This window comes from Gossypium hirsutum, chromosome A04 (genome assembly GCF_007990345.1).
Source record: "Gossypium hirsutum isolate 1008001.06 chromosome A04, Gossypium_hirsutum_v2.1, whole genome shotgun sequence".
Taxonomy (NCBI): domain Eukaryota; kingdom Viridiplantae; phylum Streptophyta; class Magnoliopsida; order Malvales; family Malvaceae; genus Gossypium; species Gossypium hirsutum.
Window position 1 is genome coordinate 88,399,545 of NC_053427.1, and position 16,856 is coordinate 88,416,400.

The 16,856-nt window shown below is 31.0% G+C and overlaps 1 long non-coding RNA gene across 1 annotated transcript; it reads right to left on the reverse strand.

The window, feature by feature from the left end:
• Nucleotides 1–4,156: 4,156 nt before the first annotated feature.
• On the reverse strand, nucleotides 4,157–6,139 carry LOC107933366 (uncharacterized). The gene is made up of 4 exons (XR_001693601.2): nucleotides 5,630–6,139; nucleotides 5,489–5,553; nucleotides 5,126–5,391; nucleotides 4,157–4,559 (listed from the first exon to the last, which is right to left on the reverse strand). It is a non-coding gene; the product is annotated as an uncharacterized lncRNA (long non-coding RNA).
• Between the last annotated feature and the right edge of the window lie 10,717 nt (nucleotides 6,140–16,856).

Consider the following 16,856-nt stretch of genomic DNA (forward strand, 5'->3'; position numbering starts at 1 on the left):
TTTCTGATTGATGAGGCAGCCTTTAAAGCATTTGTTGTAACAAATGCATTGGCCTTTATTCTTTCTATTTTGGCTCTCTCCATCCACTTTGGGATTCTGGATCCTCTTTTATCAAAATTAATTTTTTTGGGATATTAATATAATCTTATATTGAAATTAGTCTGTTGCTAATCTCCTTGGCCGTGCAATGTTTGCAATGGTGATTGCTTTTAGCACAAACAGTTATGTTTTAAACCATCACATGAACTTGCCATTACTTCATGTTTCATCTACCCTGGCTTTTTTGTTTGTTATTATGTACAACAATCCCTAACTTTCGTTAAGAGGTTGTTGTAGTGATGATAACTAATTTCATAAATAATATAATGAGTTTCATCTGCTATAATTCGTTGTGACAAATTAAGTTCTTTTCTGTAATTAATAAGTTTATTTTTAAGTAATTTGATTACATTTCTATTAATTTCCCATTTTAGTGTTTTATGTTCGATTTCAATAAAATAAGCATTTTTACATGATTAGGTTTTTTAATGACCCGTTAGACAAATTAGAGCCTAAGAAACGACTAATGGATTAATTGAGTGTGTAGGACACTATTTCAGGCCGAGAAATTTGAAGAACGATCCCAATGTCACAATATCCATATTAGTAGTGTTGTGACAACCAACTTCGAAGGTCAGAATGGGGATGCAAAGACTATAGTGTCGCGAAAATGAACTTTGAACGCAAGCTAGGAGAGTAAACTCGACGATGTCGTGACACCCAACTTCGAGGCCAAAGAAGTCTCATTCGATGTCTGATGTCTTGACATCAGTCCTATGGTGTCATGACACTGATTCAACGAGGGCAAAATTACAACCGAAGGTGTTTTCATATGCACAACTCATCCTAACCCGTTTAATCACTTGCATTTGGTCTAATATGATCATAAAATACCACAACTATAAATAGAAAAGTTTAAGGTTTAATTAGGGTTTATTCCCTTAGTTAAATTTTAGTTTTCTAGTTTTAGGTTTCGTTGGATTGGGAATTTGCTGTAAACTTCTATTTTAGATTCAATTTTAATTCAAGTTTCAATTTCTTCATCAATCTTTAGTTTTTCTTTTGCATTGGCTTTCAATCGATGTTTCCTCAACGACTATTGATGGGTTTTCGCCTTCCAAGCGCAATCGACATATTAACGCATCAAAATTATATTTTTCCCTCTTTCTAGTTTGCTATTTGTTTTAATGTCCGGATTGAATTTAGGGAAAATTGTATTTAAACTCATGACGACCTAAACTTGTAGGAAAATTAACGACTAGATGTGGAATTAATTAACTGAGGAATTAAGGTTTTTCTTAGAATTAGATGGATTAAATTATGTATAATAAAATTTTATGATTGACAACCCTATAAAGTTATTTAGGTAAATGAGGTCGAAAAAATAGTTTATCGAGTATCTCTTAATTTAACTTGATTTAAACTGTGAGGTTGAAAGATAAGTAGTTTCTGTCAATTAGTTGATTTAATTACAGTCTGAAAGGTAATAACTAAGTTAATTATTTGCTAATTCATCAAAACCCGAATTGTGAGGTTAATTATGAACACTAATGTGAGTTAACCTTTTGTCTTTTATTGAGTGAATTTCAATTGTTAGTTTAGTTTTCATTAATTTACGATAGTGTTATTAAATTTTATTTAGATTTTTCGTATTATAATTTTAGATTATTACTATTCAGACCTGTTAAAGTAGAAATTAGTCTCTAGTTTTTTAATCCAGCCTCCTTTGGTACTATCCTCGGAATACTTCCATGTTCCGCTGTAACTTTTATATTACAATCTGACCTGTATATTTACGAACATAAATATTATTTCATATCTTTTATTTGCAATATTTCCAACCCCTATATTTGCATGTCGAGGCGAGCAATCAAAATTCCACCAACTCGTCCTTAGAAGTAATAAATATATTACATAAATTTTTTTACTTACATGGTAAGTGGGTCATAATTTTTTTTTGATTTTTTTCAAAATATTTATTGAAGCAAATTTACTGATTAATCTTTCGTATTCTGTAAGCCCATTAAGAGGTAAACGCTTAAGTATATAGAAAATATATAAAGCATACTAAGTATGTTAGAGCATTATTTAGTTTTTTTTTTGTAAACATTTACATAAATTTTTCACTTACATTATAAATGTGTCATAATTTAATCATATATAAATTTAAAAATGATAGTTTTTTTTTTGGTACATCAAAAAGGATAATACCATAACTAGACTAGGCGAGGCCAAGTCATTCTAGAGCATTATCATGTAGCTTTTGAAGAATTTCATCAGGGGGTTGCATGCCCAAAGGCCTTAAAAATGTCATTACTTCCAATCCATCGGCTACTCAATTATCCTTTTTGGATACATGATGTGTCACCCTAATCATCCAAGTCCGTTGAATAATTTCTTTAATACTAACAATTTAGTAATTTTATGATCTTTAACAACCTTGTTTCCCCGCATTATATAATTTTAATTAATATTTTATAATTAAAATAAAAAAATTATGTATTCAAATTAATCCAAATTTACCTAACCTTTGAATTAGATTGATAAACTACATTTAGATAAATCTATTTATAACAACTTAATTTTTTATTTAAATATATATATAATTCAATAACAACCCAATTTTTATTTAAATTTAAATATAATTGAATCTTATAATATTTGTAATTAATATAGAGTAGTAAACTATTCTTAGTCATGAATTAATTTCTTCCACCTATACTTGCCTGCAAAACCAAAGACAATGAGATAAACAAAAAAAAAAAGAAAAAAAAAAGAAAAGAAAAGTCAAGAATGAAGAAATCCTAGCCTTGATTTATGGTTTCATTAATTCCACTTTTGGCCCAGAACATGAAAATAAAGACAAAAAGTTGTTCAATTCTTGATTGAGTCTCAGTTGTTCTTGACATTGTTGCCGGTATAAGAAGACATGGTTTCGAGTGCGCTGAAGTGTATTATCCTCTTATTTAAGGTTGGAGAGAGAGAAAAAAATAAGTTGTTCAATTGAAGTAAGGGATCATTAGTTATAATGGGAAAGAAATTTGTGAAAATATTGTTTTGAGTGGTTTAGGTCCTTGTGCTCTTTAAAAATTTGAAATTTAGTTCTTATATTTTTATTTCAAGGAATTTAGTCATCTTATTTTTCAGATTTCAAAAATCAAGTCTAATTGAGTGTGTAGGACACCATTTCAGGCCAAGAAATTTGAAGAATGACCCCAATGTCACGACATCCATTAGTAGTGGCATGACAACCAACTTCGAAGGTCAGAATGGGGATGCAAAGACGACAGTGTAGCAAAAATGAACTTCGAATGCAAGCTAGGAGAGTAAAATCGATGATGTCGTGACACCCAACTTCGAGGCCAAAGAAGTCTCATTTGATGTCTGATGTCTGATGTCTTGACATCAATCCTATGGTGTCGCGACACTGATTCAACGAAGGCAAAATTACAACCGAAGGTGTTTTCATATGCACAGCTCATCTTAATCCATTTAATCACTTGCATTTGATCTAATATGATCATAAAATACTAGAACTATAAACAGAAAAGTTTAAGGTTTAATTGGGGTTTTATTCCCTTAATTTTTAATTTTTTACTTTTAGGTTTTGTTGGATTGGGAATTTGTTGTTAACTTCTTCATCAATATTTAGTTTTTCTTTTGCATTGGCTTTCAATCGATGTTTCCTCAACGACTATTAACAGGTTTTCGTCTTCCAAGACAATCAACATATCAAGGAATCAAAGTTATCTTTTCCCCTTTTTTTTAGTTTGCTATTTGTTTTAATGCCTAAATTGAATTTAGGGAAAATTGTATTTAGACTCATGAGGAGCTAAACATGTAGGAAGATTAACGATGGGAGGTGGAATTAATTAAATGAGAAATTAGAGTTTTCTTTAGAATTAGTTGAATTAAATTATGTGTAATTAAACCCTAATATTGACAATCCTAGTAAGTTATTTAGGTAAATGAGGTCGAAAGAATACTTTATCGAGAATCTCTTAATTTAACTTGATTTAAACGCGAGGTCGAAAAATAAATAGTTTCTGTCGATTAGTTGATCTAGTTACATGTAACACCCTAAACCCGGCCTAGACGTTATAGCTGAATTTGGCGATGTCATAGGATAGTGTGTTCGAAAACTAAATTATTACAATAAAATCATTTCCATGTTATTACCTATCTTTATCTCTTATTAGTTCTAAAGGAAATTGTTTTACTTATTTAAAACATTTGCTTTAAAACGTTTCTCATTGCGGAAGCTTTTAAAACAAAGCAGTTTAAGTAATCGTGAGTTTAGAAAATACGTTAGCTTTTGAAAACCAAACTTCCTACGACTAGCAGTTATAATTCCACAAAAAAAATAAAAACCAAATTTAAGAAAAAGTCCCAAGAGTCTTCAAATTACATCCCAATAACAATAAAATCATAAAACAAAAACTAAAAAAAACGTAAAGTCTAGAAACTGTGGTAACCGTCGAGTCCTCCGCCGTACCAATCTATCTAGGTCTGGGGATTACCTGGGCACATTAAACAGAGAGGGGTGAGTTTACGTAAACTCAGTGTGTAATCCCATAGAAAATAAACAATAGTAGACATAGTGCATAGTCAAATACAGTTTTGGGCCTAAGCACCTTTCAGTATCAGTAATAGTTTGGGCCTTAGCCCATCTCAATACAGTATCAAATATGCAGTAGGGCCTTAGCCCATCACAGTATCAGTATGCATTAGGGTCTTAGCCCATCACAGTATCAGTAGTAGTCATGCAATATTCAGTAACAAAGTCCTACCCAATCAGCCTCTACACACCATCTCCATCCAACCCTACACTCCATGTGGGGATATAATCAACCTACCCATCCCTTTGCAGCTGAGCTACCAGTATATTAGGCTTAAGAGCCTTTTAGTACACTTCCTCCAAATATAATCAACCCAACCCCATGCAATGCAACATACAAATCATGACATGATATCTCATGATATCAGTACATATAACCAGTTCAGTATACATGCATACCATCATCATGCTCAATATATATAAATCAAATAGTTAGTTCACACAATTAGGGGTCTAAGTGATGCTTACCGACCCTACAGTAGGTTCACAGTTGACTTGGACGACCCGTGCAACCTTAGCAATCAATTAAGTGAAAATGGGCTCACACGCCCATGTGGCCTACCCATGTGGGCCTACATGCCCGTGTGGCCCGTAGATCCAATTTGGCCTTGGCTATCACAGTCGTGTCTTACATGTACGACCTGGTCTCGTCGATCGCACAGCCATGTTTTCTACGTTTCGGGTACACACCTGTATCGTTTTAGACGTAAAAGCAACTCCAAGCAATTCCCAACCTAAAATTGATCAATATTTCACTCCATTAATACTTAAACAATCGAATTGAACTAAACCCAAAATGGGGTATTCATCTATCGAATGAAAAACCATTACCTTAGATCGAACAACAAAGTCTCTTCACCACCACGACACCGATCGAATAACTTCAGCCCTTTAACCTTTTCCAAACACAAAAAAAATCCCATTAACCACTATCCATAACCTAAAACGAAAAATGGTACTCACCACACTTACCGATAATGCACGAAAAAGTGGCGAAGAACGAGACTTGAAACAACGATAGTAGGGAAAATAAAACAAAAATGAAAACAACAGTAAGAATGGGGAAAGAATTCGACAAAGAACAGAGAAGAAGAGAAAGAAAGAAGAAGAAAAAAATGAAAAAAGAAGAAGTGGAGGAGAAGATGATCAGTTTTTTTTCTACAGAGAGAATTTTTGAGAAACTGTTTTACTTAAATCCCACTACCTACCCTATCTCAATCCCTTAATTTTCTCTCTCAACTCCCACTACACATCCACTACTCAGAATCCCAGTTTAACACAACTCTGGCCGAACTTTAAGCAAAATTACTACTCCTTGCCATCGCAGAGAATCAAACACAAGTCCTCCAACACACCAACACTCCACTTAACCACTAGAGTAGCTGGCCTATTCTAATATAGTTTTGCAAACAATTAAATAAAAGCTTACTGAACAAGAGTAAGACTTAACTTAGAAAAATTTCAAAATTTGCCAAAGGCATGGCTTGAACTTAGGACCTCCCACATACCCCCAAAACACTTAGCCAATAAAGCAGACATATATTTGTATTACACATTCACAAAAATGAATATAGAAATTTTGGGGCGTTACATTACAGGTCGAAAAGTAATAACTAGGTTAATTATTAACTAATCCATCAAAACCCGAATTCTGAAGTTAATTATGAACACTGACGTGAGTTAATTTTTTGTCTTTAACTAAGTGAATTTCAATTGTTAAATTAGTTTTCTTTAATTTATGATAGTGTTATTACTTAATTTTATTTAGATTTTTCATACTATAATTTTAGATTATTACTGTTTAGACCTGTTAGCGTAGAAATTAATATCTACTTTAATCTAACCTCTTTTGATATGATCCTTCAAATACTTCTGTGTTCCATTGTAACTTTTATGTTTTAACTTGACTTATATATTTAGATATATTTTATTTGTAGTATTTCCAGCCCTAACATTTACACGTTGAGGCGAGCAATCAAAATTCCAACAACTCGTTTTTTGGATATTATAAATATCAATATTTTAAATAAATGTAGCCAAACTAAGATCCAACAACTCGTCCTTGAAGTAATAAGTATTAATATTTTGATATTTTTGTCTTTTTCATAAAAAAATTATAAAATATATAAGCAATTTGAATTTAAGTCACCATGACTTCAACAATATTAAATTTGTCGTTTCTTAATATTATTTATGTTTTATAAATATTTACATAATTTTTTTTTACTTATATGGAAAGTGGGTCATAATTTTTTTTTTTGGTTTTCCAAAATATTCATTGAAGCAAGCCTAGTGATTAATCTTTCGCATTCTGTAAAACTATTAAGAGCTAAACGCTTAAATATATATATATAATATAAAGCATACTAATCAGTATGTCTTAATTTTATCATTTCAATCATAGCATTATTTAATTTTTTTTCATAAACATTTACATAATGTAACGCCCTAATTTTCGGGAATTCTTTGAATGTTGGCATAGGTTTAATTATGTTAGTGGGCCTCTAGAAGGCCCAAGCTTAAGATAGAACCCGACAATTTTAGTTAACTTTTGTTCCATAAGAAAAAGGGAGTGAAATTATGAAATAGGACCTATGTGAAAATGTTTGAAAATGCTATAGGCTAAATTGAAGTGACCAAATAAATAGGAGTGCAAAATAGGAGGATTTGCAAGACAAACCTCCCATTTTACATGAAGTGGCCAGCCATCATGTTGTTGTTGACAAAATGTGCACTTTGATATCCATAATTTATGGTACAAATTGATACAAATTGATAATAGGTTAGGTAAATGTTCCATGATAATGGATTAGGTAAATGTTTCATGATAATGTGTTAGGTAAATGTTTCATGATAATGGTTTAGGTAAATGTTTCATGATAAGAATTTCATGTCTTTTGTATTAAAGAATTAAATGGATGAAATATGAAGTTTTATTAAAAGAAAAAGGGGTGAAAAGAATAAAGTTTTGTCCATCTTTGTTCATCATAGCTGAAAGTTAGAGAAGAGAAAGGAGAGGAGAAAGCTCTTGAGTATTCGGTCATTAGGAGGAGGAAAATTGAAGGTAAGTTCTTGGTACCTTGCTTCTATTTTGAGGTTCATGAGTTCTTCTAGATTCTACCTTAACTCTTGAAGTATATTTTGATTTTTAGTTGTGTTGTGAGCATTTAGTCATGAATTAAAATGAAGGAAATGGTTGTTGTTTCATGTTCTTTTGATGAAAAATGGAAGATAGGTGAAGTTGAGCCAAACAAATGAGCATGCATGTGCCTTAGATGTTAAAGGGAAAAAAATCAGCTAACATTTTGTGCTTTAAAATGATGAAATGGAGATTATTCTTAAGTAAAATCATAGTTATGTGATGATTGATTGGTGATATACATGTTTAAATAACATGCATGCAAGGTATGTGTGAAAGAGTGATTTGGTAATAAATCTGCTTGGGACAGCAGCAGTAATGTGACTTTGGAAAATCACCATAAATTGTGGGAGATAAATTAGAAGCTGAATAAATTATTTAATTAAATCTTATTGAGTCTAGTTTCTAATGAAATAAACAAGAACATATTTTGAATTCTGTACAATGAGAAATTTGATTCGTAATGAAGAGTGGTCAGATTAGTCAAACAGTGAAACATGAGAAACTTTGAGAAAAATCTGGTATTGATTGGCTAAACCAAAAATTCTGAAAATTTTATGGACAGAAGATATATGAGTCTATTTTCAGGTAAAATTAACGGAACTTGATTTGGAGTTTCGTAGCTCCAGTTATAAATAATTTAGTGATTGTTGCTCAGGAAGACAGCTTGCAGTGAAATTATGATTATGTGGTAAACATTGACAAAAATTTGTTAATGAGTTGCTTATTGATTTCTTATAAGCTTACTATGATCTGTAGGTGTGGTTGGCCGAATATTGTAAGGGGTTAATCGTAGTTTGTATTTGAATAGTTAGATTAACGTGTTAGTAATCCAATTGTAGGCGGTTCGTGTGTCGATCACATCAGCATATCGTCGCAAACAGGTGTGTAACTAACACCCTCTTTCTTAGTTTGGATCGGCAAAAGTCGAAAAGCCGAAATGCCGAAAACTGGTATTTTGTAGATTTGTGAGTGTGCGAATGCTCGTGAGGTAAATCGATTAATGTTTTTGGTAAGCTGCAATGTTTGGATTGCAAAGTGCATGATTTCTGTGCCCTCGATATTTTTGGGCTTAATGGGCCAAAATTGGAATGATGGGCCAACGGGCCCAATTCGGTAAGAACCCTCGGTACGTGATTCTGTAGTACGTGAAAGGTAGGAATATGTATGAAAAACCCTAAAATAGATAAATTACTGAAATACCTTTAAAAATGAAAAATTTATAGTTTTACCCCTAGGAGATAAATTACCGAAATACCCCTAGGGTTAAATTGACCTAAATGCATGTTTAACTGTTGTTATTTACTGCATGCCATGTTGTTATTATCTGATGCATGGGATTGGGATATTGACGGAGGAATTACTGAAAGTGGCTTGTCCACGTACTGGAGGCTTTGCCTCAATTTACTGTTAACTGAGCAGCAAGGCTGCAACTGTGGAGTGTTGGGCTGGGTGGGTTGAGCTATTCCCCACATGGAGTGTATGGCTGGTACGGGTGGATTGTAGTGGTTGGTGGGTTGAGTAGTCTCCCCAAATGGGCTTGCATATGTTATTGATGTTGCATGTATTTTGAAATGGGCCTATGGGCCATACTGTTATCTGAATAAGGGGATAAGGCCCAGTTTATTGTAATCTGAAAAGGGCTCTGGCCCAGTACCACTGTTACCTGAATGGGCTTAGGCCCAATAGGCTTGAGCTGACTTGGGCTTTGAATGGGTTTTCCTTACACACTGAGTTTCCCCAAACTCACCCCTTTTATTTTCATCCACGCAGGAAATCCCCAACCATAGTGGGCTTGGAGCTGTGAGGGAATTCGGAGTGGCCACCCGTTCTGAAAGTTTGATTTTCTTCTGGTGAACTGGACATCCTTTTAATTACGTTTGAGGTTTTGGGCTTTTAAATGTAATAAGGCCGCTTATTTATTTTTGATGGTTTTTAATATGTATTACTAAGATAAGTAATACTTATTTTAACTGTTGAAATTGGATAGCTTTAGGGCGCGTTTTCAAAAACAACAGTTGATTTCAAAATAACACGACAACAAGCAAAGCTTCCGCAATGAAAGTATTTTCCAAAATTAATCACTTTTCCTAAAAATGACTTAATCGAATCGGTTTCCTAGAAATATCCATGATGTTAAGGTGTGGCAATGGCGGTATGCATGTCTAGGATTGGATCCGAAGGGAGCTTGGTACTTAAGCAGTCCGATGGACTCACCACCTCTTTTCCGGTTTGCTACCTGGTGCACAGCTTCCATTCACCTTAACCCTTAATGAATTAATCTTTTGAACATCAAGTACGATTTTCTGGACTTAGAATGGAAAATTTTTTAATGTTTTTGATGTGGCATGCCGGATCCGGCCATAACTTCTGGGCCGGGTTTGGGGTGCTACACATAAAATTTTCACTTACATTATAAATGTGTCATAATTTAATCATATATAAATTTAAAAATGATAATTCTTTTTTGGTACATGAAGAAGGATAAGACCATAACTAGATTAGGCGAGGTCAAGTCATTCTAGAGCAATTATCATGTAGTTTTTGAAGATTTTCATCCGGGGGTTGCATATAGCTATACATGCTCAGAGACCTTGAAAATATCATTACTGCCAATCCATCGGCTACTCAATTATCCTTTTTGGATACATAATGTGTCACCCTAGTCATCCAAGTCCGTTGAGTAATTTCTTTCATTCTAACAATTTAGTAGTTTATAATTAAATTAAAAATTTATGTATTCAAATTAATCCAAATTCACCTAACCTTTGAATTAGATTGATAAACTACATTTAGATAAATCTATTTATAACAACTTAATTTTTATTTAAATTTATATATAATTCAATAACAACTTAATTTTGTATTTAAATTTAAATATAAATCAATCTTATAATATTTGTAATTAATATAGAGTAGTAAACTATACTAAGTCATGAATTAATTTCTTCCTCCTATACTTGCCTGCAAAACCAGAGACAATGAGACAAAAAAAGAAAAAAAGAAAAAAAAGTCAAGAATGAAGAAATCCTAGCCTGGTTTCATTAATTCCACTTTTGGCCAAGAAAATGAAAATAAAGACAAAAAGTTGTTCAATTATTGATTTATGGCCAAGAAAATGAAAATAAAGACAAAAAACTGTTCAATTATTGAGTCTTAGCTCAGTTGCTATTGAAATTGTTGCAGGTGTAAGAGGATGTGGGTTCGAGTGAGCTGAAGCGTATTATCCTCTTATTTAAGGTTGCAGAGAGAAAAAAAATAAGTTGTTCAATTGAAGTAAAGGGATCATTAGTTATAATGGGAAATAGATTTGTGAAAATATTGTTTTGAGTGGTTTAGGTCCTTGTGCTCTTCAAAAATTTTGAAATTTAGTTCTTATATTTTTATTTCAAGGAATTTAGTCACATTATTTTTCAGATTTCAAAAATCAAGTCTAATTGTTAACTCTATTGTTTTTAATTTGTTAAATTTGTTGGTGTAACATACTGAAATAAAAAAGATACTCACTTGGTAGCAATATAATTAAAAAATTGCCATTGCAATGAAGGTGAATTTAACAAAATAATTTGAATGATGTTAACAATTAGATCTGAATTTTGAAATCTCAAAAATAGAGGGACTAAATTTCTAGAAATAAAAGTACAAGGATTAAATTCTAAATTTATAAAGAGGGTAGGGACTTATGTCATATTTTAACGTTGAAAAATTTGTTAGATTGAGATCTTTGTTGAATTTTCAAAAAAAATATTAAATGTTTGATGTGATTTTTCAAAAAATTTGCAGAAATTTTGTTGAAGAATTAATGGTTTGCAGTTGACAAGTTGACTTATGCATCACAGGAAAACTGATAGTTTGATTAATCTATTTGCTTGTATAATATTTGAATTGATCACTCTGCAAGAGACTAATTACGGGCAAGTAACAAACAGGAAAGGCATTTGGTAAATTTCAGAATTAGTAGCTTCTTTTTTTCTTGAGCTTAGAATGTTCCAAGCTAATTAATTAATATTTGTTTTGTGTTATCTAGGAAGAAAGCTCTGCAATAGATCAACAAAAATGGAACTATCGATAAACTTCATGCTTATGTCCTCCGGTGAACCTGAGGAACCTGAAGAGAACATCACTTACATGGATGCTTCGTTGTACAAGGCAGCAGCAGAAGGCAACATTGAAGTAACTTAGAAATTAGGTTTTCTAGTTAGTGAATTCCAAATAGTTAATATTATTAATTTTTCAGGTTAAAACATTACATGATTTATGAAGGAAAAAAGATTTTTTTATATTGATTTTTTTTAAGAAAAAATATTTATAATTGCTTGTTTGTTTTATAATTACAAGTTAATATTTTTATCTAAATATTTTTTATATATCAGAAACTATTTTTATTAAAAGTATAAACAAGATTCAAGAGACCTTTGTTGTGAAGTTCATCAACTTTTATTAAAAATGATTGAATGAAAATAAAAATTGAAATTAGTAAATCGAAGGATTATTACGTAGATTAATTATACAAATATTAGGTAGACAATTTTAATTAAAATTATGAAAAAAAATAACTAATAAAAATTTCGAGTCAAATGTTGAAAGTAACCATCGTTAATCGTATATAGCAAGAATAGCATAGTAAAATTAGGGTGCTTTCACCAATTATGGAAGCATATATCGTTAATCGAATTGAATTTCAAGAAAACCTAGCCTTTATGGTTTGTTTAATCCACCCTTTGGGCGAGAAAATGAAAATAAAAACAAATTTTTGTTCAATTGAAGTAAATGAATTATTAGTAGAGGTGTTCATGGCCGGGTCAAGACTAATGATAAATGCCAAAAGTAATATGTTTTAATATCATTTTTAATCCGTTTTTAGATGATTATTTGATGTAAAATGGTGAATTTTATGCTTCTAATTCTTTAAATTCATGCTTCTATACTTAGGAGAGTATTTAAGAACAAAAGTAGCGAAAATCAGAAAATCGGAGTAACTTTTAGGAGCCACACGGGTTGGTCACACGGTCGTGTGAGCTTGCGACACGGTAATGTGCCAGACCATGTCAAAATCGCAAATTGCACTTCAAACACGCGGAAAAAATGTAAATTTTAGGTTTTTCGGGCATTTTAATCAACATATCAACGAAGCAAAATTATCTTTTCCCCTTTTTCTAGTTTGCTATTTGTTTTAATGCCTGAATTGAATCTAGGGAAAATTGCATTTAGACTCATGAGGAGCTAAACATGTAGGAAGATTAACGATCGGAGGTGAAATTAATTAACTGAGAAATTAGAGTTTTTCTTAGAATTAGTTGAATTAAATTATGTGTAATTAAACCTATTGACAATTCTAGTAAGTTATTTAGGTAAATGAGGTCGAAAGAATAGTTAATTGAGTATCTCTTAATTTAACTTGATTTAAACCGCGAGGTCGAAAGATAAGCAGTTTCTGTCGATTAGTTAATCTAGTTACAGACCGAAAAGTAATAACTAGGTTAATTATTAACTAATTCTTCAAAACCCGAATTCTGAAGTTAATTATGAATACTGATGTGAGTTAATTTTCTGTCTTTAACTGAGTGAATTTCAATTGTTAGTTTAGTTTTCTTTAATTTATGATAGTGATTTTATTTAGATTTTTTATACTATAATTTTAGATTATTACTGTTTAGACCTATTAGTGTAGAAATTAGTCTCTAGTTTAATCCAACCTCCTTTGATACTATCCTTCGAATACTTCTGTGTTTCATTGTAACTTTTATGTTATAACCTGACTTATATATTTAGATATATTTTATTTGCAGTATTTCCAGCCCCAACATTTACACATCGAGACGAGCAATCAAAATTCCAACAACTCATCCTTAGAAGTAATAAATAATAGTATTTTAAATAAATATCCAACAACTCGTCCTTGAAAGTAATAAGTATAAATATTTTGATATTTTTGTCTTTTCCATTAAAAAAATTATAAAATATAAAAGCAATTTGAATTTAAGTCACATGACTTCAACAATATTAAATTTGTCGTTTCTTAATATTATTTATTTTTTATAAATATTTACATAATTTTTTTTACTTACATGAAAATGGGTCATAATTTTTTTTTCCAAAATATTCTTTGAAGCAAGTCTAGTGATTAATCTTTCGTATTCTGTAAAACTATTAAGAGGTAAACGCTTATATATATATATATATACTAATTAGTATGTCTTAATTTTATCATTTCAATTATAGCATTATTTAAATTTTTTGTAAACATTTACATAAAATTTTCACTTACATTATAAATGTCTCATAGTTTAATCATATATAAATTTAAAAATGATAATTTTTTTTTGGCACATGGAGAAAGATATGACCATAACTAAACTAGGTGGGGTCAAGTCAATCTAGAGCAATTATCATGTAGTTTTTGAAGAATTTCATCTAGGGGTTGCATATAGTTATACATACCCAGAGGCCTTGAAAACATCATTACTGCCAATCCATCGACTACTCAATTATCCTTTTTGGATACATGATGTGTCACCCTAGTCATCCAAGTCCATTGAGTAATTTCTTTGATACTAACAATTTAGTAATTTATAACTAAAATTAAAATTAAAAATTTATGTATTCAAATCAATCCAAATTTACCTAACCTTTGAATTAGATTGATAAACTACATTTAGATAAATCCATTTATAACAACTTATTTTTTTATTTAAATTTAAACATAAATCAATCTTAATATTTGTAATTAATAGAGAGTAGTAAAGTATTCTTAGTTATGACTTAATTTCTTCCTCCTATACTTGCCTGCAAAACCAAAGACAATGACATAAAAAGAAAAAAAGTCAAGCATGAAGAAATCCTAGCCTTGATTTATGGTTTAATTAATTCCACTTTTGGCCAAGGAAATGAAAATAAAGACAACAAGTTGAATTCTTGATTGAGTCTTAGCTAAGTTGTTATTGATATTGTTGCCAGTGTAAAAGGACAAGAAGTTGAATTCTTGATTGAGTCTTAGCTCAGTTGCTATTGATATTGTTGCCGGTGTAAAAGGACAAGAAGTTGAATTCTTGATTGAGTCTTAGCTCAATTGCTATTGATATTGTTGCCGATGTAAAAGGACGTGAGTTTGAGTACGTTAAAGCGTATTATCCTCTTATTTAAGGTTGTGGAGAGAAAAAAAAAGTTGTTCAATTGAAGTAAAGGAATCATTAGTTATAATGGGAAACAGATTTGTGAAAATATTGTATATTTTTATTTCAAGGAATTTAGTTATCTTATTGTTCAGATTTCAAAAATCAATTCTAATTGGACTTGAATTTTGAGATCTAAAAGTAAAAATTAGAGAGACTAAATTTCTAGAAATAAAAATACAAGGAATAAATTCCAAACTTATAAAGAGTGTAGGTACTTATGTCATATTTTAACCTTGAAAAATTTGTAGATTCTCACATCCCTTCAAATTTGCTGAATTTTCAAATATTAAATGTTTGATGTGATTTTTCAAAAAATTTGCAGAAATTTTGTTGAAGAATTAATGGTTTGCAGTTGACAAGTTGACTTATGCATCACAGGAAAACTGATAGTTTGATTAATCTATTTGCTTGTATAATATTTGAATTGATCACTCTGCAAGAGACTAATTACGGGCAAGTAACAAACAGGAAAGGCATTTGGTAAATTTCAGAATTAGTAGCTTCTTTTTTTCTTGAGCTTAGAATGTTCCAAGCTAATTAATTAATATTTGTTTTGTGTTATCTAGGAAGAAAGCTCTGCAATAGATCAACAAAAATGGAACTATCGATAAACTTCATGCTTATGTCCTCCGGTGAACCTGAGGAACCTGAAGAGAACATCACTTACATGGATGCTTCGTTGTACAAGGCAGCAGCAGAAGGCAACATTGAAGTAACTTAGAAATTAGGTTTTCTAGTTAGTGAATTCCAAATAGTTAATATTATTAATTTTTCAGGTTAAAACATTACATGATTTATGAAGGAAAAAAGATTTTTTTATATTGATTTTTTTTAAGAAAAAATATTTATAATTGCTTGTTTGTTTTATAATTACAAGTTAATATTTTTATCTAAATATTTTTTATATATCAGAAACTATTTTTATTAAAAGTATAAACAAGATTCAAGAGACCTTTGTTGTGAAGTTCATCAACTTTTATTAAAAATGATTGAATGAAAATAAAAATTGAAATTAGTAAATCGAAGGATTATTACGTAGATTAATTATACAAATATTAGGTAGACAATTTTAATTAAAATTATGAAAAAAAATAACTAATAAAAATTTCGAGTCAAATGTTGAAAGTAACCATCGTTAATCGTATATAGCAAGAATAGCATAGTAAAATTAGGGTGCTTTCACCAATTATGGAAGCATATATCGTTAATCGAATTGAATTTCAAGAAAACCTAGCCTTTATGGTTTGTTTAATCCACCCTTTGGGCGAGAAAATGAAAATAAAAACAAATTTTTGTTCAATTGAAGTAAATGAATTATTAGTAGAGGTGTTCATGGCCGGGTCAAGACTAATGATAAATGCCAAAAGTAATATGTTTTAATATCATTTTTAATCCGTTTTTAGATGATTATTTGATGTAAAATGGTGAATTTTATGCTTCTAATTCTTTAAATTCATGCTTCTATACTTAGGAGAGTATTTAAGAACAAAAGTAGCGAAAATCAGAAAATCGGAGTAACTTTTAGGAGCCACACGGGTTGGTCACACGGTCGTGTGAGCTTGCGACACGGCAATGTGCCAGACCATGTCAAAATCGCAAATTGCACTTCAAACACGCGGAAAAAATGTAAATTTTAGGTTTTTCGGGCATTTTAATACCTATATGATAAACCATAATATATACATATTTTTATCCCATGCTTGGCACATTTATGGATGATTTATCATTAGATTTATGAAACTTGATGCTTCTAATCATTTAATTTCGTGTTTTATACTTAGGCGAGCATAAGGAAGCGAAAGGAGCAAGAAACGGGTAAAAAACAGACAAAATGGGCCGAAATCAGTATTCAACACGACCTAAACCTTCACACACGGGTAGACCA